The sequence below is a fragment of the Octopus sinensis genome, linkage group LG23 (genome assembly GCF_006345805.1).
Source record: "Octopus sinensis linkage group LG23, ASM634580v1, whole genome shotgun sequence".
NCBI classification, from domain to species: domain Eukaryota; kingdom Metazoa; phylum Mollusca; class Cephalopoda; order Octopoda; family Octopodidae; genus Octopus; species Octopus sinensis.
In genome coordinates, this window is record NC_043019.1 from 27,476,454 (window position 1) to 27,498,592 (window position 22,139).

General features: G+C 40.1%; 1 protein-coding gene across 3 annotated transcripts in view; it reads left to right on the top strand.

Moving 5' to 3' along the window:
• Window positions 1-1,540: 1,540 nt before the first annotated feature.
• Window positions 1,541-22,139, top strand: part of LOC115223423 (tudor domain-containing protein 7B) — a 92,410-nt gene continuing 71,811 nt past the window's right edge. For all 3 annotated transcript variants that reach the window (XM_029793953.2, XM_036512582.1, XM_029793954.2), the window contains exon 1: window positions 1,541-1,694. The gene's annotated coding sequence lies outside the window, so the exon portion shown is untranslated. The remainder of the gene's footprint in view (window positions 1,695-22,139) is intronic.

The window sequence follows — 22,139 nt, forward strand, 5'->3', positions numbered from 1 at the left end:
TTACAACAAACTATACTTCAAGAGGTTTGACGTTATGGATGTTGGTGAATGTCCTACAGTGAATTAAGCTATATTTAGATGTGTATATGAAGCCATATACAATATGATATATTTAATAAGTATAATTAATGCGAGGCATCTTGGGCAAGTGTCTTCTGCTATAGCCCCGGGCCCACCAATGCCTTGTGAGTGGATTTGGTAGACAGAAACTGAAAGAAGCCTGTCGTATACATTTATATATATGTATATATATGTATGTGCTTGTGTGTCTGTGTTTGTCTCCCTAGCATTGCTTGACAACCGATGCTGGTGTGTTTACGTCCCCGTCACTTAGCGGTTCGGCAAAAGAGACCGATAGAATAAGTACTGGGCTTACAAAGAATAAGTCCCGGGGTCGATTTGCTCGACTAAAGGCGGTGCTCCAGCATGGCCGCAGTCAAATGACTGAAACAAGTAAAAGAGTAAAGAGTGTTGCTGTGAAAATATACTGTGAACAGGTCACAGAAGTCATGTTTATCCAACAGATATAAACATCATTTAAAGTGATATAAGAAAAAAATAATTACATGTGGTGTTCTACCAAATGTATTTCATTTTTTTATTTCAAATTAATGACTAAGCAGATATTTCTAGAAAATGACTTGTAAGGAAAAAGATAATTATAATAAACAAGTCATGATAGCTATCTAAGTAACCATGAAACCTATCTGTTGTGCAACAAAAGCTAGGAACTGCTGCCTTATACTATTTTGGTCGTTTGAGCCCTGAGCTCAACTCTTACTGAATGAACTGTCTTTCATTTCTTCAAGGTTGAGCCATAAAGTTTACAGTTTTAGTTCACCATTTCAAAGTGGTAGATTAGTTGAACTGGTGAGCCAGTGATGCCTTGTAGAGTATATTGGTCTGGTTAAATGAGATGGTATTTGTTCTGGCTCAGTGCATTCCGAGTTTCAGTCCTGCCTCTTGTCATTGTGAAACTGAAAGGATGAATGAATGGGGATGTTAATATCTATCGCCTGTTACTCTCAACACCCGTATACCGGTTGGTAAGAGACGACACATTTTCAAACCTGTAGTCTCTCTCTCTCTCTCTATATATATAAATATATATATACATAAATCTCTCTCTCTTTATATTCCATTAATTGCGCAGTTAAGCTCAAATAACGTGAAAACGGTCATTTTCTTTTCTTTTCGTCGCCGTAATACGAAAACATTTGCAAATGAGAGGCATCAGTAACCTTACTGACGCCGATGTTTATATGTACTGATGACATATTTTGAATATTTCTAAACAAAGCATACTTCATTCCAGTATTTAACCAGCTAGTGGGAAGAGATAATTATTGAAAGAGGAAGGAAAAAAGAGAGACAGAGAGAGACTTATTGTCATTTCAAAATGGGATGGGCGACAACAGTTGACATATACACACACATATATATTTATATCTACGTTTGTCTCAGGATGTATGTATGTGTATATATATATATACACATAAGTAGGTACGAATGTAATCGCGTGATTAAAGTAAAATGCGTATATTTAGAGGACATGGATCTCGAGTTATCGCCCCTGTGCGAGCTCTCTGCTGTTATTTACAATTCTTTGAAGCTTCCTGAACAGAAAGTGATCAATGGTAGGCATATAGTGATTTACCACCGCCAGAAACACAGCATTCAACCAGCTTTGCACGGTAAATAACACATACGCAACGCAACACACATATACCTATATGTGTGTGTACACGTCTGTGTATTGACATATATATATATATATATATATGTACATACATACATGTGTGTGTGTGTATACGTGTGCCTATACGTATATTTAATTTCATTTGTAAACGCAATACGATGTCGGAATTCTTTGCGACTTAAAATATTTGTTTGTATCTACGTGTATATATATATATGATTTCTCATTCTAAAGAAATGTTGTGTGTGTCTATGTCGTTTCGCTTCATAACAAATGTACGTCTTCACAGCTCTCTCCAAATGAAATGTATTTGTCTACTTCGTCTTCTAAACAAGTGCATGTTTGATATATGTCTATATGTCGTTTATCTATCTTCTAGAGAATTATTGTGTCCATGTCGTTTTGCTCCATAACAACTGTATGCCTTTGTAGTTTCTCTACAAAGCAACTATGTCTCTGAATGGTCTTCTAAACAAGTGTTTGATATTTGGTCTCTTGTTCGAAACCGTGTGTATGGTGTTTATCGCCTCCGAAATAAATGTTTGCGTCTATCGCCTTTTCTCCTCGAAGCAAGTCTCTGTGTGGTTCCATGTCTTCCGTTCTATGACTTTAATATGTGGATGGACTCAAGAGCGACACACACACACTTGATGGCGTTGTATTTTTATTCGCTGTCCATTTACACCAGTCTTAGAGTACGGAGGTCGATTTACACTGTTACACCTCCCCTAAATTTGTGGCCTTGTTCGTAATTTAAAAGTCGATAACATTTAGTAACATGTTTTCGATAATGTTTTGGTTGAATTATTGTGCGTGTCACACACACATGCGATGTCTTGTATATAGAGTTTCCTTTTAAACAAGTATTTTGCGTGCACTGGTTTGTTACATAGTGCATATAATGTGTGTGTGGGTATATATATGTACATACATACATACATACACATCTCAATTTAGTCACCACGTGTGTCTTTTTGGTTTTGTGTCTTTTACGTATTTTACTAATTTCGTGTCTCTGTGTGTGACGACATCTCTGAACGTAGTAATTTAAGTGGTCGGAACATTTGGATACTTAAATTAGAACCTTGTGGCTGTAAACTGCTGCAGCATGAGCCATACACGAATTGGTTGTATTCACACACCACACTGTACACAAGACAAACACTTGAGCTAATGCTAGATATAACAACCAAATCTCCTCCAAGTCACTCTACTTCCTTGAAGGAAGAAGAAGAAAAAAAGCTGTACATTCAATAGATAATATTTACAAAATGATATTGAGTACCTTTGATCATTGTTCTTCAGTCAAAGGTTGGCCTAGGGTTAAACAACAGTACATGAGCGTTTGGACCAGAAAGGCCACATACATAGTTGAAAGGGATGCACACAGTTTGCCTCAATTAAACCCAGCTCGACACGATCATTCGTGCCAATTTCTTAAATAGCTCCATCCTATTTGTTGCTTTACATAAGTGAGGAAGGAAAACATCCGGTTATAACATACAGAGCCATGAAAAGATCAATGCTAGGAATATCATTGTGAGAGCGTATCGAACACGGACTAATTCGAAAACAGAGTGGAGTGAACGATGTGTTCATGGAATGACCTATAATAAATAGCACAAGTGTAGCTGGGTCGGGTATGTTTCCAGGCTCATAAACAACAGACAGACCCGAGCAGTTGTTGAGTGGTATCTTAGAGATTGGAAGAGACAATTTGTAAGGCTTCTGAGACAAGGAAGACGACATAATTAAAAAAAAAAAGTTCAGGGCCAAATATAATCAAGAGAAGAATGGAAACGTGTATAGGGGCATCTGATAGTCTGATTGAGAGAAAGATCGAAAAATTCCAAGCTTAGGGTAAAAGAAAATCCAGGAGGTTCAGTTAATGATTTTATTCAACACATTCCTTCTTTCAGATTCACACACTTATTGCAGCAGTCCTTCAGTTTTTCTAAGCTGTGTAAAAGAACTAGGGCCTCCAACTGGGACTTTCGCAATACCCTTAAAGCCAGGGACTTTTCAGCACATCCTCATATATATATATATATATATATATATATATATATATAGGCACGTAAAAAGCACCCACTACATTCACAGAGTGGTTGGCGTTAGGAAGGGCATCCAGCTGTAGAAACATTGCCAGATAAGACCGGAGCCTGGTGCAGCCTCCTGGCTTCCCAGATCCCCGGTCGAACCGTCCAACTCATGGAGAACGGACGTTAAACGATGATGATGATATATATGTGGGTATGTATGTGTCACATACACATCATCTATAAACGTCTACTTTTCCTTACTTGCATGTGTTGGATGAGATTTGTTGAGGCAAATTTTCTATGGTTCGGTGCCTTTCCTGTCGCCGACCCTCACCTGTTTCCATGTGAGGTAATATTTCCTCGTGGTTGAATATGCTTTTGCAAAATATTGGAAACAAATGACACTGTTTGTATGATGGTGGCACTTGCTTTATAAACTGTCACACAATATCACGACAAAGAGAAACCTATCTGACTCTTGTAATCATGGAAAAAGTAGATGTTAAAAAGATGATGATTCCCCCGCCTCCTCTCTGTTAGGAGGCACAAGCACTTACACGTACATACATGACGGAAACTTCCACCTACTAAAGTCAACCACAAGGCTTTGGCTGGCCCAATGCTCTAGCAGAAGACACTTGCCCAAGGTGTCACACAGTGGGACTGTACCTGAAACTATGTGCCAAGAAGCAAGCTTCCTATATATGTATATATATATATATATATATATGTGTGTGTGTGGAGGCATGGCTGTGTGGTAAGAAGCTTGCTTCCCAACCATATGGCATGAGGTTCGAGTGGATTTGGTAGATGGAAACTGAAAGAAGCCCATCATATGTGTGTGTGTGTATATATATATGTATGTATGTATGTATGTATGTGTGTGTGTTTGTTTGTCCCCATACCATCACTTGACAACTGATGTTGGTGTGTTTATGTCCCCATAACTTAGCGGTTTGTCAAAAGAGACCAATAGAATAAGTATTAGGCTTACAAAGAATAAGTGCTGGGTTGATTTGGCAGTGCTCCAGCATGGCCGCATTCAAATGACTGAAACAAACAGAATATATATAGATAAATAACTTACTGTTAATAAAAGCGCAGGTGCATTGCGTCCTGTTTCTTAATAACATTTTTTTTTACTTATTCGTAATCTATCAACATCAATGGAATTTGTAGCTGTGATACCAGTGCCGGTGGCACGTAAGAGAACCATCCGAACGTGGCCGGAGCCAGCGCCGCCCTGACTGGTCTCCGTGCCGGTGGCACGTAAAAAGCACCCACTACACTCACAGAGTGGTTGGCATTAGGAAGGGCATCCAGCTGTAGAAACACTGCCAAATCAGACTGGGCCTGGTGCAGCCTTCTGGCTTCCCAGACCCCAGTTGAACTGTGCAACCCATGCTAGCATGGAAAGCGGACGTTAAACGATGCTGATGATGATGTATATAATGTTTTCACTTACACACACACACACACACAGCCTGGTGCCATGTAAAAAGCACTCACTATTTTCTGTTGTGGTTGACATTAGGAAACACTTCTACAGCTGCAGAAACCAAACCAAAGCAGATTACGGAACCTGGTGTGGCTCCTGGCCTTGCTAGCAGCTGTCACACCATGCAACCCATACTGGCATGGAAAACGGACGTTAAATGATGACACACGCACACCAACACACACACACATAGTCGATTGACAGATGAACCTAGACAGTACAGTTTTATTTAATTGCTAAAAGTGCACAACAGTTCAACAAGTTGTTGGTGCTATGGCATTGTGTCCTATGTATTTAAACATGTGAAAATGGACCTGAATGTAGAGTCTGTGCATTTATACATGTGAAAATGACATTAAAAAAATATGGGATATTTACAAGTTATGGTTTCTGTTGCTGCTGGTCGTCATCATAAAATGTGACACCAGCCTTAAGCTACGAGACTTTGCCATAAATAGAAAGTTTAACCTATTTGTGTACATAATACAACTATATCCTATCCTCAATTAATCCAGAACAATAATTATAGAGAGAACTTTACCATCTCAGGTGGGAATGTGGTGTTCACTTTACACATTCAGAATATAAAACCCTGAATGTATGTGTGTGTGTATATGTATAGATGTTTGTGTATATATGTAGGTATAGATGTGTGTGTATATGTATGTGTAGATGTGTGTGTGTGTGTGTATGTATAGATGTGTGTGTGTATATGTAGGTATAGGTGTGTGTGTATGTATATATAGATGTGTATTTATGTATAGATGTGTGTGTATATATATGTAAAGGTGTGTGTGTATGTCTAGATGTGTGATTGTGTAGGTGTATGTGTAATGAATCCCCCCCCTCAGTTCTCATTACTTTTTATTGTCCTCCTTTGCTGAACTGCTAAATTACAGAAATATAAACATACCAACAGCAGGATTGTCAATCAGTGGTGAAAGACAATCACACACACACACACAGAGTTCAAAATGTAGAAAAGACTGATGTGGAGGTACAACAAAGTGTATTAGTTTGATGCTAAGGAAAAATAGGGCATACACACACGCAAGCACACGACAGGCTTCTTTCAGTTTCCATCAACTAAATCCACTCACAAGGATTTATATATATATGTGTGTAGGTGTGTGTGTGTGTGTATATATATATATATATATATACACACACACACATACATACATACACGAAGGGCTTCTTTCAGTTTCTACCAAATCCACTGACGAGGCTTTGTTTAGCCCGAGGCTATAGTGGAAGACACTTGCCCGAGGTGCCATGCAGTGGGACTGAACCTGGAACTGTGTGGTTGAGAAGCAAGCTTCTTATCATGCCACACACACACACACATTTCTTTTTTCTCTATTCCCATTGCTTTCCTGTTTTGAACAGGTTTCTTCTGGCACAGTGTCTTGCTGATCAGTTGAGTTCTTTGATCACCTTGCTTCTGGAGATTTGCTTTCTTCACTTTTTTTTTTGCTCTTCTCCTTGGATTTCCTCTTTCTTTGGTTAGGGGTGCTTGACACTTTCACCCAGCAGTCACATGTGTCTACTATCACATTTTATTGCTCCTTTTTTGCTGAACTACCAACTTACAGGGATGTAAACACACCAACACCAGGCTTGTCAAGCAGTGGGTGGTGGTGGTGGTGGGGACAAACACACACACACACACACATATGGTTTAAAATGTAGAAAAGACAGTGACAAGTGAGGGGACACTCACTTCTGATTCCTCTTTTACTTGTTTCAGTCATTTGACTGTGGCCATGCTGGAGCACCGCCTTTAGTTGAGCACATCAACCCCAGGACTTATTCTTTGTAAGCCTAGTACTTATTCTATTGGACTCTTTTGCTGAACTGCTAAGTTACGGGGACATAAACACACCAGCATCAGTTGTCAAGCAATGTTGGGGAGACAAACACAGACACACACACACACACATATATATATATATATATATATATATATATAATATATATATATATATAATATATATATATATAGACATACATACATACATACATACATACATGCATGCATGCATACGACAGACTTCTTTCAGTTTCCATCTACCAAATCCACTCACAAGGCTTTGGTTGGCCCGAGGCTATGGTAGAAGACACTTGCTCAAGGTGCTACGCAGTGGGACTGATTCCTAAACCATGTAGTTCGTAAGCAAGCTACTTACCACACAGCCACTCTGCAACTTAGTTTTCTCTCAGCTCCTCTGTTCATTCATGCTAGTGTTACACATCCACCCAAGCAGCACTCCTCACTTACTTTGGGACATTGTGGTTACAAGGCCTGAAATTTCAGATGAAGGTATAAGTTGATTACATTGACCTCAATGCGTAACTGGTACTTATTTTATTGGCTCTGAAAGGCTGAAAAGCAAAGTCAACCTTGGTGGAATTTGAACTCAGAACATAAAGATGAAATGCTGTTAAGTATTTTGCCCAGTGTGTTAACATTTCTGCCAGCTTACACCACCTTAATTATTATATATACAGTACATATAATATATATATAATGCAAAAACACTCTTCAGACTGCAATTGTCAATAAAATAGAAATAAAATTTGAAAATTTATTCCCTCTCTGCTGTCTGATACCAAATGATGCATATTCTCCCCTCTGATTCACACTCTTATTGCAGCGGTCCTTCAGTTTTTCTTAAGCCCTGTAGAAGAACTCAGAAGGTTGGACCTCCAACCAGGCTTTTTGCTACACCCTTAAAGCTCAAAAGCAGGGGTTCTCAACCATTTTTCATTATGGACCCCTTTGGTTACCACTTGATGTTGAAAAACTAGTTTTATAGAAACTTCTTACAAAATCCTTATTTTGTTTTTCACACATTAATTAGTATAAGTTAAACCTATGTAAAATGTTGAAAGAAATTTAGCTGTTTCTTGCAATGCATGCATCTACAGCAAATTTTTTTGGTGGGAGGCCAAAATACAATTGTGAATCCTCAATTTACTATTTTATTACATGGACCCCTAAAAATTTTATGTGGAACTGGGGGAGGGGCATATGATTCCTGGTTGAGGACCACTGCTCTAGAGCAGTCTTACTTCATTTCTTTCCAATTGTCACACAACTGCTACATTCAGTGCCATGTTATGCTACTATGTAACATTGCACTTTGTACATGAACCTCATAAACCTTATATAATCTGTCCTTCTTTTTGGAGAGAGGATGTCTTTATTGCCAGCAGATGTAATGGAAGCAATCTAGGGATGTTTTTTGATACAGTAGACTGCCACTAATCCAGAAACCTGTAATCCGGCACTAATTTTGGCTAGAAAAATTTCAAATTTCCCGGGTTGCTGCACCAACTGGCTGCTACAATTTGTTGGCACTACTTGCTGCATAAACACACTTGCATTATTTGTAAACAAAGGCAGGCCTTTCCAGTGGTTTTTTTTTTTTTTCATCTATTATTATTATATCTTTTCCACTTCAGCCCCAATCATGGTTCCAGTGCATAAAGGAAGTGCTTCTCATAGTGCAAAGTGTAAACACCATACATTGTCCATAAAAGAAAAAGTTGAAAAAACTTGAGAGTGGTTTGTCTGTGAAAAGATTGTGTGAATTATACAATAGGCGCAGGAGTGGCTGTGTGGTAAGTAGCTTGCTAACCAACCACATGGTTGCGGGTTCAGTCTCACCGCGTGGCATCTTGGGCAAGTGTCTTCTGCTATAGCCCCGGGCCGACCAATGCCTTGTGAGTGGATTTGGTAGACGGAAACTGAAAGAAGCCTGTCGTATATATGTATATATATATATATATATGTGTGTGTGTGTGTGTGTGTTTGTGTGTCTGTGTTTGTCCCCTAGCATTGCTTGACAACCGATGCTGGTGTGTTTACGTCCCCGTCACTTAGCGGTTCGGCAAAAGAGACCGATAGAATAAGTACTGGGCTTACAAAGAATAAGTCCCGGGGTCGATTTGCTCGACTAAAGGCGGTGCTCCAGCATGACTGCAGTCAAATGACTGAAACAAGTAAAAAGAGAAAAAGAGTAAAAAGAATAGTGGATCTTCAATGGTTTACGACAAAAACAAAACAAAGACCAGTTACTCTGTTTCTTTACTGACTATAAGTCAAAGAAACAATTGATAATCGCTAATCTGGCAAAATCACTAATCTACCACTCTCCAGGTCCCAATGATGCCGGATAATCGGCAGTTAACTGCACTTGAAATAATCTACTATGCATCCCTGTTGTATCTGATATTTACATACATACATACATACAGGGTGACCCAAAAGTAGGTTTACTGTTATCATGCAGGCACTTTAAATTTCTTTTAAAACATTTTATTACATTTAAATTTCTATCTTATAACTAAATTAGCATAGAATGGTTCATTTATATTTATAATTAAAATCTAAACTGTTAATATATGAATGCAAAAGAGATAGTTGAATAACTGTAAACCTACTTTTTGGCCACCCTGTATTTCTTCTCTGTTAGTCTACTGTAACACATGTATACCCTTTGCTTACATTGGATTCACTGTATGCAATGCCTTTTCTGCATATCAGGTATAGTCACCTTCTAGATGGCAGTAGAGTGCTGCCGTCTCTCCTTTGCTTTCATGTTTGGATTGTTTTCTCTGATTCCTCAACAGATTCAGCTATTTGCACAAGGTTTTTAGCATAGAGGAGCTTCCGTGGACAGCCAGTCTTAGGGTCTGGAGAACTGTAATAAATGGGAAAAGGCGGAGACTGCTCTCTGACAGATTCCTACCAACAGACATTAAAATCATTGTCAAACCTGTTGCCAACTGTCATGTTGATGGTGGCACCCCTTCACATGGCTCGTGCATCCCTCACAAGCCACTCATCGAAACCCAGGTTATGCACCATGATGTTCTGTTCAAAGTCTGTACATCTGCATACAGCAGTGCTTTTCAAACTTTTTGCTGGAGCAGAACCCCAAGGAAACATTCCACTGGCTCGAGGAACCCCTGTGCAATAATATAATAGTCTTTTCCACACATATCTGCACAGGAGAATTAAAAATTACTGCCTATTTTAGCAGTTTTGTAACTTCTTGCGGAACCCCTGGACTGTACTGGCAGAACCCTGGTTGAAAACCACTGACATACAGGTACATCTATAGTGGCTATAGTTTCAGTGAGGCGTTAGTGGTGCTCCATCTTGGCACAAGAGCTGTATCTTATCTAAATTCTCTTCCTAATCAGTTGAACAATAACTCTGTTACATAACTTGGTCCACCGGTTTGATATCTCTGCAGTTGCTGCTTTCTACTACACCTCCTTTGCACCTGTACTAAATGTTGTTGTTGATGATGATGATACTGCTACACCAGTCATTGGATAGAGCACCTCCTCATCCAACCTGATTCACTGTGCAAGTGATTTAACGTTTGGCTGAGAGTCCAACTACTTCCCTTGTCTTTCATAGCCTTAAAAAAAGTATTTGACCCATGTACAGCTATGTAGACTTCTTTAGTTAGTCTACTTTGCCTAAACTCTCTTTCTCCTTCCACCCCCACCCCCCCTCATATACATTCTCATCAGTCATCATTGGAAATTAGGGCAATGCACTGCCATCATTCTATACCCACATCCTGAATGCCATCAGGTATCACAGACCACCTCACATTTCTTATTCTCTTATCACTGAACACTGGCAAACCTTTTACTTACATTTCTATTCTCTTAACCCAACAGTGTTCCTTTCCTCCACTTTTTCCAGGCCTGTCCTCTTTGCCTTTTATGGCTCTACTATACCATTTCATTACCCTGTTACCTTCTGTCTAGCTGGTGCCATGCTGTCTACAGATTTGGTCTGTGGCTCACTACAGGATGCTTCCCAGTTGTTTTCAGTGTCTTCTCCTCTTCCTCACCATATATGTGTCACCTAGAATCTATCTGAACCCACCATGTCTTGCAGGTGGGGCTTTCAGTTTCTACACCTTCCTTCTGATTGTCTACTCTTTTACTTGTTTCAATTATTTGATTGTGGCCATGCTGGAACACCACCTATAGTAGAACGAATCGACTCCAGGGCTTATTCTTTGTAAGCCTAGTACTTATTCCATTGGTCTCCTTTGCCAAACCGCTAAGTTACAAGGATGTAAACACATTAACATTGGTTGTCAAGCGATGGTGTAGGGACAAACACAGACACACACACACATACACACACACACACACACACACATACATATATATATATAGACACAAGAATGGGTGTGTGGTAAGTAGCTTGCTTACCAACCACATGGTTCCGGGTTCATTTCCATTGTGTGGTACCTTGGGCAAGTGTGTTCTATAGCTTCAGGCTGACCAATTGGAAAATTGAAATGCAACTATTTTAGTGTTTATGCTCCTATCATGATGAAAGGGTAGAATAAGATAGAATTCTATGGCACAGAGTTGTGGGGTAGAGGAATAATAAAAGAGAAAGAGGAACAAAAATGTGTCAGTGGTTAGTGTGAAAGAGAAGGAGTGATTGGTAAAGGTGATTGGATAGGTTGAGGGGTATGGGAATCCAGTGCTCTCTTTTATATATATAATAACCTCATCATTTTATGTTTGTTTTTTATGCGGTTATGTATGGATTGAATGGTTTATTAGGTGAAGTACAAGAAGAACAGGTTTATCGTTATGAGAGAACAGTAAAGGGAATAATAAATCTCTGAATGAGGTATAAACAGTAACTGCACGACAATGTGAGGAATATTTGCCATCTCAACATAGCTAACCACTAAGGGTGGGTGTTACTGTAGTGAGGAATATTTGCCATCTCAATATAGCTAACCACTAAGGGTGGCTTGTAGCCTCAGGAGAATCTGGCTTTAGGCACACTTAAAAAAAAAAAAAATTTTTTTAAGCCAGCTGGAGCCGATGTTCTGGGGCTACAAGCTACAGTAACACACCACTAAGGGTAGGTGTTACTGTAGCTTGTAGCCTCAGGAGAACATGGCTTTAGGCACACTTTAAAAAAAAAAATTTTTTTTTTAAAGCCAGCTGGAGACGATGTTCTCCTGGGGCTACAAGCTACAGTAACACCTACCCTTAGTGGTTAGCTATGTTGAGATGGCAAATATTCCTCAGTAAAGGGAATGTTAGGAAAGAGAAAACTAGAAGTGTCATGGGTTAGATCAGGAGAGTCAAAGTGTGATAAGAACAGTGGGGTGGGGTTGGATTGTATAGAAAATTCAGTGCTACTCCATATTATGGGTGGTAGAGTGATGCATGAGAGAGAGATGAGGATGAGGAACTGGAGTGTATTCTCAAAGTGTCATATCTAAGAAGATGAATAGAAAATGTGGTGACAGAAGACTCAGGAAAGATTGATAAGAGTTTGCAAGAATACAATCTCTCCTCACTTAAGCATCATGGTTTTGGAAGGATAATTGGCACTGTGTTGGTTAAAACAGACAAGGGTTCCAGTTGATCCAATCAAAGGAACAGCTTGTTTGTGAAATTAACATGCAAGTGGTTGAGCACTCCACAGACACATGTACCTATTTCTTTACTGCCCACAATGGGCTAAACACAGAGAGGACAAACAAGGACAGACAAACGGTTTAAGTCGAGTGTATCGACCCCAGTGCGTAACTGGTACTTATTTAATCGACTCCGAAAGGATGAAAGGCAAAGTCGACCCCGGCGGAATTTGAACTCAAACGTAGCGGCAGACGAAATACTGCTAAGCATTTCGACCGGCGTGCTAACGATTCTGCCAGCTCGCCACAGACACATGTACCCTTAATGTAATTCTCAGGGAGATTCAGTGTGACAAGGCTGGTCCTTTGAATTACACAGGTACCACTCATTTTTGCCAGCCAAGTGAACTGGAGCGGTGTGGAATAAATTGTCTTGCTTGAAGAGACAAAACACACTGCCAGAAATGGAACTCACAGTTTTGAAGGAGAGAAAAGAGGAGTAGCAAGAGATGGATAGTGGAGGTAGGGGCAAGGAACATTTAGTATGCACAGGTCAAGGGTTTTCCTCTCAATTGCAGGCATTGTACTTTACAGTAAGAGATGATGAGAAGGGAAGAAAAGTAAGTAGCTAATGGGGATATACACTACTCCACCATTTAATGAGAACTTCACTAAACTTACAGGTAAGGTCTCCTGCAGCACCTGTATTTTCAGTCAACACAGCCCTCTGTCAAACCCTTCATCAGATGTAACATCTCGGCCTCATCATTCACTACCTTGTCTTACATATTTCTGTTTCCCTCTTTTGAAGGTACCATTTATTTTGAGCACTAAGCACTTGCTTATGTAGCAGTCCCCCTCCTGCAATATATGTCCCTACCATCACAGCCTCTGCTCTTACGCAACACATTCTACTCCCTAGTTTCTCTTGCAATGCATTCATATTTTATCGTTCATGGACACAAACATGACACATCCAGCAAAGAAGGCTTGCCTCATTTCTATCTAGTTTCCACGGGTCTGATGCATACAAACCCACATCTTGCTTCACACTTCACACACAAGCATCATTGATTCAGCAAGAAAAAACCCTTTACTACCCATGCACACACACACACGGGGGTGGGGGTGCTGAAAAGTTCCAGGTTTTAAGGGTTTTGCAAAGGGCCTGGTTGGAGGCCCAACCTTCTGAGTACTTTTACAGGGCTTAGAAAAGCTGAAGGACTGCTGCAATAAGTGTGTGAATCTGAGAGGGAAATACGTTCAATAAAATCATAACTGATGCCTCCTGTGTTTCCTTTTACCCAAAGCCGGGAACTTTTCAGAATACCTTTGTGTGTGTGTGTGTATATATATATATATATATTATATATATATATATATATATATATATATATATATATATATATATATTGGGCCTGGTGCAGCCTTCTGGCTTCCCAAACCCCAGTTGAAACGTCCAACCCATGCTAGCATGGAAAGTGGATGCTAAACGATGATGATGATATATATATATAAATCGAAATCTCTCAACATCAATGGAAATTGTAGCTGAGATACCAGTGCCAGTGGCACGTAAGAGAACCGTCCGAACGTGGCTGTTGCCAGCCCCGCCCCAACTGGCCTCTGTGCCGGTGGCACGTAAAAAGCAACATCCGATTGTGGCCGTTGCCAGCCTCGTCTGGCCCCCGTGCCGGTGGCACGTAAAAAGCACCATCCGATCGTGGCCGTTTGCCAGCCTCGTCTGGCACATAAAAAGCACCCACTACACTCTCAGAGTGGTTGGCGTTAGGAAGGGCATCCAGCTGTAGAAACACTGCCAGATCAGACTGGGCCTGGCGCAGCCTCCTGGCTTCCCAGACCCTAGTTGAACCGTCCAACCCATGCTAGCATGGAAAACGGACGTTAAACGATGATGATGTGTGTGTGTGTTTATCTTTGTCCCCCCACTATTGCTTGACAAATGATGTGGGTGTGTTCACGTCCCCGTAACTTAGCGGTTCAGGAAAAGACACTGATAGAATAAGTACTCGGCTTACAAAGACTAAGTGTTGGGGTCGATTTGTTCGACTAAAAGGCGGTGCTCCAGCATGGCCACAGTCAAATGGCTGAAACAAATAGAAGAAAAGAATAAAAAGAATATATGTGTGTGCGTGTGTGTGTGTGTGTCCTATATTTTATACAATATTTCTCTCTCTGATGTGTATATGTGTTAGTGCATGTTTATATATATTGTGTTGACCATACCAACCATGTATTTTTTTGTTCATTCCACTCACACTTCATTTATTAACACCATTTGCTCCAGTATCTGTACTTTGTACTTGACTGCTAATCCTCTCTGGAAACACCTACTGTCAGTGAAAATAAAAAGCTTTGCTGAAATAAGCCCTTTTACTAGAAGAAAGAGGTAATTAACTAGTTTGATCCAACTGAACACATCACCCTTCTCTCCTTTTCTCTCTATCTCTCTCACACACACTATACTATTAATGATTTCTTCTGTCTAGGTACAATACCACAAATGGGGTGTTAGGTTACATAGTGTCGATTGATTCAACATGTCAGTTTATATCAGTAGTAAGTATACAAGGTCTGATCAATAAGTATTCGGATTGTTGCCATAGTAATGAAGTTAAAGCATGCTGAGTGAAGCCTGTTTAGCACAGATTGACCTTGGACTCTGCTGTGCACGCGCATTTCCACTGTTTATAGCAGTGTTTGGAATGAAGATGTGTAGCATGTGATCGACACATTGACCATGAGAGGGAAAGTTGTCATGGCGATAACCTGCTCAGAGGCTGACGTAAAGTTGCAGAAAGCGTATGAGCCGCACACAGGTGGATGAGTGGTTCAGATGTTTCCTAGATGGCTGAAAAAATGTTGATAGTGATGAATGTTCTGGGAGATCCGCAACCAGCAGAACTGAGAAAAAACATTGTAGATGTGTATGCAGCCGTGAGGGGAAACCCTTGATTCACCATCCATGAGTTATCAGAGGATGTGCAGTTTAATTACGGTTCAGTGTCTGCCAAGTTTGTGCTAAAACTGCTTTCAGCTGACCAAAAGGACACTTGGGTTTTTAGTTGTACAAGATCTCCTTGATTGTGTCGAGAATGATGAAAACTTTTTGAAAACTTTGCATGGGCCTCTGAGCAGATATCGCCAAATTTTGGCAACATTTGATGCAGATTCTCTGCTCAACTTTTTCTGTCATGGTCAATGCAATGATCACATACTACACATGTTCCTTCCAAGCACTGCTGTAAACAGCGAAAGGGAGCTACAATGTTAAAACTTAGTGCGCATGCACAACAGAGTGCCAAGCAGCTTCACTGTGCGTGCTTTACTCTGCTTGCTTTTGCTTCATTACTATGGCAACAGTCCAGATAGTTATTGATCAGACCTTGTATATTTTCTGTTTATATTATTTAGTTTATATTTTGTACAAGGAATGGCAAATGTGAACTCAGAATGTAATGGGATACAAGTGGCACTGGTATTTGGTCCCTTCATGTTCAAATCTGACTTGAGTTGATGTTTGATTGTGAAATCCTTTGATCCCATATTTCAGATGAAGTATACTGCCTTTGCTCCAGTCAATTTGAAAAGTAACAAAGTAGGCACGGCTGTGTGGTAAGAAGCTTGCTTCCCAACCACATGGTTCTATGTTCAGTCCCACTGCATGGCACTTTAGGCAAAGTGTCTTCTATCACCTTGGGCTGAATCAAAGCCTTGTGAGTGGATTTGGTAGACAGAAAATGATACACACACACAAGTGTATATCCATGTGTGTGTGTCTATGTTTGTCTCCCAACACCACTTGACAACCGGTGTTGGTATGTTTATGTCCCTGTAACTTAGTGGTTCTGCAAAAGAGACATAGAATTATCACTAAGCTTTAAAAAATGAGTCTTAAGGATCGATTTGTCTGACTAATACCTTTCAAGGCGGTGCCCCAGCATGGCTACAGTCAAACGACAGAAATGAGTAAAAAGTTGTGTGTGTGTAGGATTATAGTCCCATGACAGCCAATTCTTAATATTGAAGTTTCATGCTGATGACCTTCCAGAAACACAGAAGTAGAATTTATCGACTCTGAAAGGATGAAAGGTAAAGTTGACCTTGGCAGAATTTGAACTCAGAACGTAAAGACAGACAAAATAGCACTGAGGATTTTGCCTGGCTTGCTAATGATTCTGCCACCTCAAGCATAAATGAGCTGCGTTGCTCAACAGCTACAACAGTGATACTTAGCTGTAGATGTATATAGTTACTCTACAATAATATTTGACCTACTCAAGATGGCGAGCTGGCAGAAACGTTAGCATGCTGGGCGAAATGCGTAACCGTATTTTGTCTGCCGTTTTGTTCTGAGTTCATATTCCACCGAGGTCGACTTTGCCTTTCATCCTTTCGGGGTCGATAAATTGAGTACCAGTTAAGCACTGGGGTCGATGTAATCGACTTAATCTGTTTGTCTGTCCTTGTTTGTCCCCTCTGTTTAGCCCCTTGTGGGTAGTAAAGAAATAGGTATTTTGCCTGTCTTTATGTTTTTAGTTCAAATTCCACCGAGGTCGACTTTACCTTTCATCCTTTCAGGGTTGATAAATTAAGCACCAGTTGCATACTGGGGTCGAGCTAATCGACTGGGTCCCCTCCTCCAAAATTTCGTGCCTTGTGCCTAGAGTAGAAAAGAATATATGGTACCAAAGATAAGGCAGTGAGCTGGCAAAAACATTAGCACACTGGGCGATATACTTAGCCGTATTTTGTCTGCCGTTACGTTCTGAGTTAAAATTCCGCCAAGGTCGACTTTGCCTTTCATCCTTTCGGGGTCGATAAATTAAGTACCAGTTACGCACTGGGGTTGATATAATCGACTTAATTCCTTTGTCTGTCCTTGTATGTCCCCTCTATGTTTAGCCTCTTGTGGGCAATAAAGAAATAAGAAACATTAGCACACCGGGTGAAATGCTTAGCAGTATTTCGTCTGTCTACTTCTGAGTTCAAATTCCACTGAGGTCGACTTTACCTTGCGTTCTTTCGGGGGTTGGTAAATTAAGTACAAGTTACGTACTGGAATCGATCTAATCAACTGAGCCCCCTCCCTCAAAATTTTGGGCCTTGTGCCTAGAGTAGAAAAGAATATTTGACTTGCTCTGTCATACTCAACAGTATTTGATCTGTTCTGTCACACTCGAATGGAAGTATTACTCAAAAAAAGCAATATTTGACCTACTCTACCACACTTAAGTTGAGTGTTATTCAACAATATTTGACCTGTTCTGCTAAACTGGAGTGGAGTATTACACAGTATTTGGCCTACTCTGTCACTCAACAACAATTTTGGCCTATCCTGCCACACTCAAGAAGAGTGTTACTCATCAGTAACATTTGACCTATTCTGCTACACTCAAGTGTGATATTCCTCAATAACAATATTTGACCTTTTATCATACTCAAGTAGTGTTACTCAACAAGATTTGATCTGCTCTGCCAAACTCAAGTAGCTTTACTCAACAACAATATTTGACCTACTCTGCCACACTCAAGTGGAGTGTTACTCAACAACATTTGACCTACTGTGTGTCATATCCAAAATCTTCCTTCTTAAACTGCCTACTATTTGTAGCTTGTTGGCTGAACAATATGTACTGACCTTAGAGAGGTCACTGTGAGGTTAGTGAAGTAGGTGGTGTTCGGGTGAGGGTGAGAGGGCTCTGTTAATGATAGGAAAATAGCCAAATAGCCCTTGGACTCTGTGTGTTAGAGAGAGAGAGAGATAGGAGAAAATCACTATGCTCAATTTAGCTCACCTGTGTTGTGTGGTAGGTGAGAATTAACACACACACATACACACACACACACACACAGCTAGAAAGCAAAGAGAGAGGTGAAGCCAAACACAGACAGACAGAAGGGAGGAGAGAGAGAGAGAGAGAAGGAAGTTAGTGTGGGCAAGAAAAGATAAGGAATGGTTGATTGGGAAGAAAAGAAGAGAGAGATGGAGGAGGAGGGGAAGGAAGAATTAGTGGTGGCTGGAATGAAGAGAAATATAGAAAGAATGAATGAGGAGTAGGAAGAGAAAGGAAAATAGATAGTGGTGGGAGGTGGGGGTGGATAACTGTAAAGGATTGTATGTGGAGAGAGAATAGGAAGTCAGCACGGAAGGTGGTGGTGGAGGAAGTAGTGATGGTGGTGTCTAAGGTTGTTATTTTTTTTCCTATTGGTTTCCTATATGGTACTTCAGTTTGTATTTGATTCATAAAAAAAAAAAAAAAAGCTCTCGTCTTTGACATGAATAACTCTATAGGCAGGCAGGTAAGCTGATATTCCCACCTGACTACATCAAATACTATTATTACTGATTTCTGAGTAAAAATGCCTGGAATATTTTTGTTTGTTTTGGTCACATATATATCTATCAGCTCAGTCGAAAGTCCACTCTCGGTTACTCGTTGGATCAGTGTCCTCCAGTCAGTTCTATCCTGAGCCGCTTCTTTCAGATTGGCTATGTCCATTCCGGTATCACTCTTGATGGTGTCAAGCCAGCGGGTTCTTGGTCGGCCTCTTCCTCTCTTGCCACTGACCATTCCGAGGATGATATCCTTCTCCAGGGATTTCCTCCGCATAACATGACCGAAATATGCCAATCTATGTTTGGTGATCCTAGCTTCTAGCGACTTTGGTCACATGGCGGCCCTTAAATAATTCAGCAAGAATCATCCTACTTTAGTCAGCCACGAACATTCTAGCAAGAACCTCGGTGCGATTTTTACCCACTCGAGAAATTATTTGAAACAAAGACGGTGTATTTCAAAAGAAATAAGTTAACAAAAGGGTTAAGAAGGTAGTTCATGAGTGTTGAATATGAAGGAGATTTGGTTGCTATTTCTAGCAGGTTGAGTAACTATGTAAAACAGTTGTTCACAACTGGGGTCCGTATGGCCCCTGAGGGTCTATATACATTTTTGGGGCGAGGGTTAGTAAATTGGGGATCCACAATAGAATTTGAAGGGCCCCTGAAAAACTGTTGCTTTAGATGTATACTCTTACTCTTTACTCTTTTACTTGTTTCAGTCATTTGATTGCGGCCATGCTGGAGCACCGCCTTTAGTCGAGCAAATCGACCCCGGGACTTATTCTTTGTAAGCCAAGTACTTATTCTATCGGTCTCTTTTGGCGAACCGCTAAGTGACGGGGACGTAAACACACCAGCATCGGTTGTCAAGCAATGCTAGGGGGACAAACACAAAGACACATACATATATATATATATATATATATATATATATATATATATATGTATATATATATACACACACACATATATACGACAGGCTTCTTTCAGTTTCCATCTACCAAATCCACTCACAAGGCATTGGTCGGCCCGGGGCTATAGCAGAAGACACTTGCCCAAGATGCCACACAGTGGGACTGAACCCGGAACCATGTGGTTGGTTAGCAAGCTACTTACCACACAGCCACTCCTATGTATTGTTATGTATTGCAAGAAACAGCTGGGTATCTTTCTCTAGCATTTTACATAGTTGAACCTACACCTAGTTAATGTGTGAAAAACAAAATAGAAGTTTTGAAAGAAGTATCTGCAAAACTAGTTTTTAAGCATCCAATGGCTATGGGGTGGGGTCCACTAGAGTAAAATAGTAATCAAAGGGGTCCATAGATAAAAAAAAAAAATGGTTGGAAACCCCTGTAGAGGTTTCCAAATTGTTGTGAAGGCTACAAGTGATGAAAAATCGCTCGAATACACCACAACGTTTGAACCTTTTTGAACTTTTTCTTTCTCTATTTTCTCTTAATCTGTATGTAACTCCAAAAGTTTGTTTACCCCTTTAGTGTTCAGATTAATCTGTTAAATGTAATACTTTTTTCACTCAAATTATTTCCAATTAATCATGCATTATCTTACACTTTGAAGTTTCAATGGTATGATAGTTTATTCTTAGAATGTCAATGTAGGTTAGGTGTGAGGGGCTGGATATGGCTAGTTTGAATGTAAAACATGTTGGATATTTGGGCCGGATATGGCCGGCTTAAACACCAAAGGGTTACTCTCTCTATTCATTTCCTCGTGTTCCATTCTGCCATTCTGCTGAAGAGCATAGACTCGAAATGTAAAAGACTTTCTCACATTCCTGAGCATCAAACTAATACACCTGCTTGTTGTTTATACACTTGTCTTTGTCTTTTGTTTTTCTGTAAATTTCAACTATATATATATATATATAGGAGTGGCTGTGTGGTAAGTAGCTTGCTTACCAATCACATGGTTCCGGGTTCAGTCCCACTGCGTGGCACCTTGGGCAAATGTCTTCTACTGTAGCCTTGGGTTGACCAAACCCTTGTGAGTGAATTTGGTTGATGGAAACTGAAAGAAGCCCGTCGTATATATGTATACACACATATATATATATATATATATATATATATATATATATGTGTGTGTGTTTGTCCTCCCCCTCAGCATTGCTTGATGTATGCATTTTTAAAAAAATAATTTTAGTTGATCCCTTTTATATAAAAATCTTGATTTTGTATGCAATGCATAAAAAAAAAATGACTTTTTGGTATTGGTTATAAGTATGGTCTGTTGTTGTGCTTGATTGACTGCATTCTTGTGTTGGAGCTTTTGTGTCTTACTTGATGTTATACTGGTACAAGCTTTTTAATTTTCAGATAATTCTTTGTGTATTCCTTTCATTCTTGAAGGTGCATGGCTCAGTGATTAGAGTGTCAAGCTTACGATTGTAAGGTTGTGAGTTCTATTCCTGGACCGGGCTGTGTGTTGTGTTCTTGAGCAAGACACTTTATTTTATGTTGCTCCAGTTCACTCAGCTGTAGAAATGAGTTGCAACGCCACTGGTGCCAAGCTGTATCGGCTCCTTTGCCTTTCCCTTGGATAACACTAGTGGCATGGAGAGGGGAGGCCGTTATGCATGGGTAACTGCTGGCCTTCCATAAACTACCTTGTCCGGACTTGTGCCTGGGAGGGTAACTTTCTCGGTGCAATTCCATGGTCATTCATGACCAAAGGGGGTCTCCCCCACTTCCATTCATTCTTGAACTAGAGACCATAAGATAGAAGTAACCATGGACAAAACTACATCCACAATCGCTGAAGGATGTTAGCCTGCTGCCATGAGAAAACCTTACATGACATTAGCAACTGAAATCTGAACAATAATAATTAAAATGTGTTTTTTTTTTGTAATACTCACTACTCCCCTATGAGCACCTGTTCTGAAGTACAAAGAATTTAGGAACCCTTCTTGACATTGTATATAAAGACCTTATTCATAGGTTGTCAAGTGGTGGTATGAAAAAGGCGGCGAGCTGGCAGAAACGTTAGCATGCCGGGCGAAATGCTTAGCGGTATTTCGTCTGTGTTACGTTGTGAGTTCAAATTCCGCCGAGGTCGACTTTGCCTTTCATCCTTTCGGGGT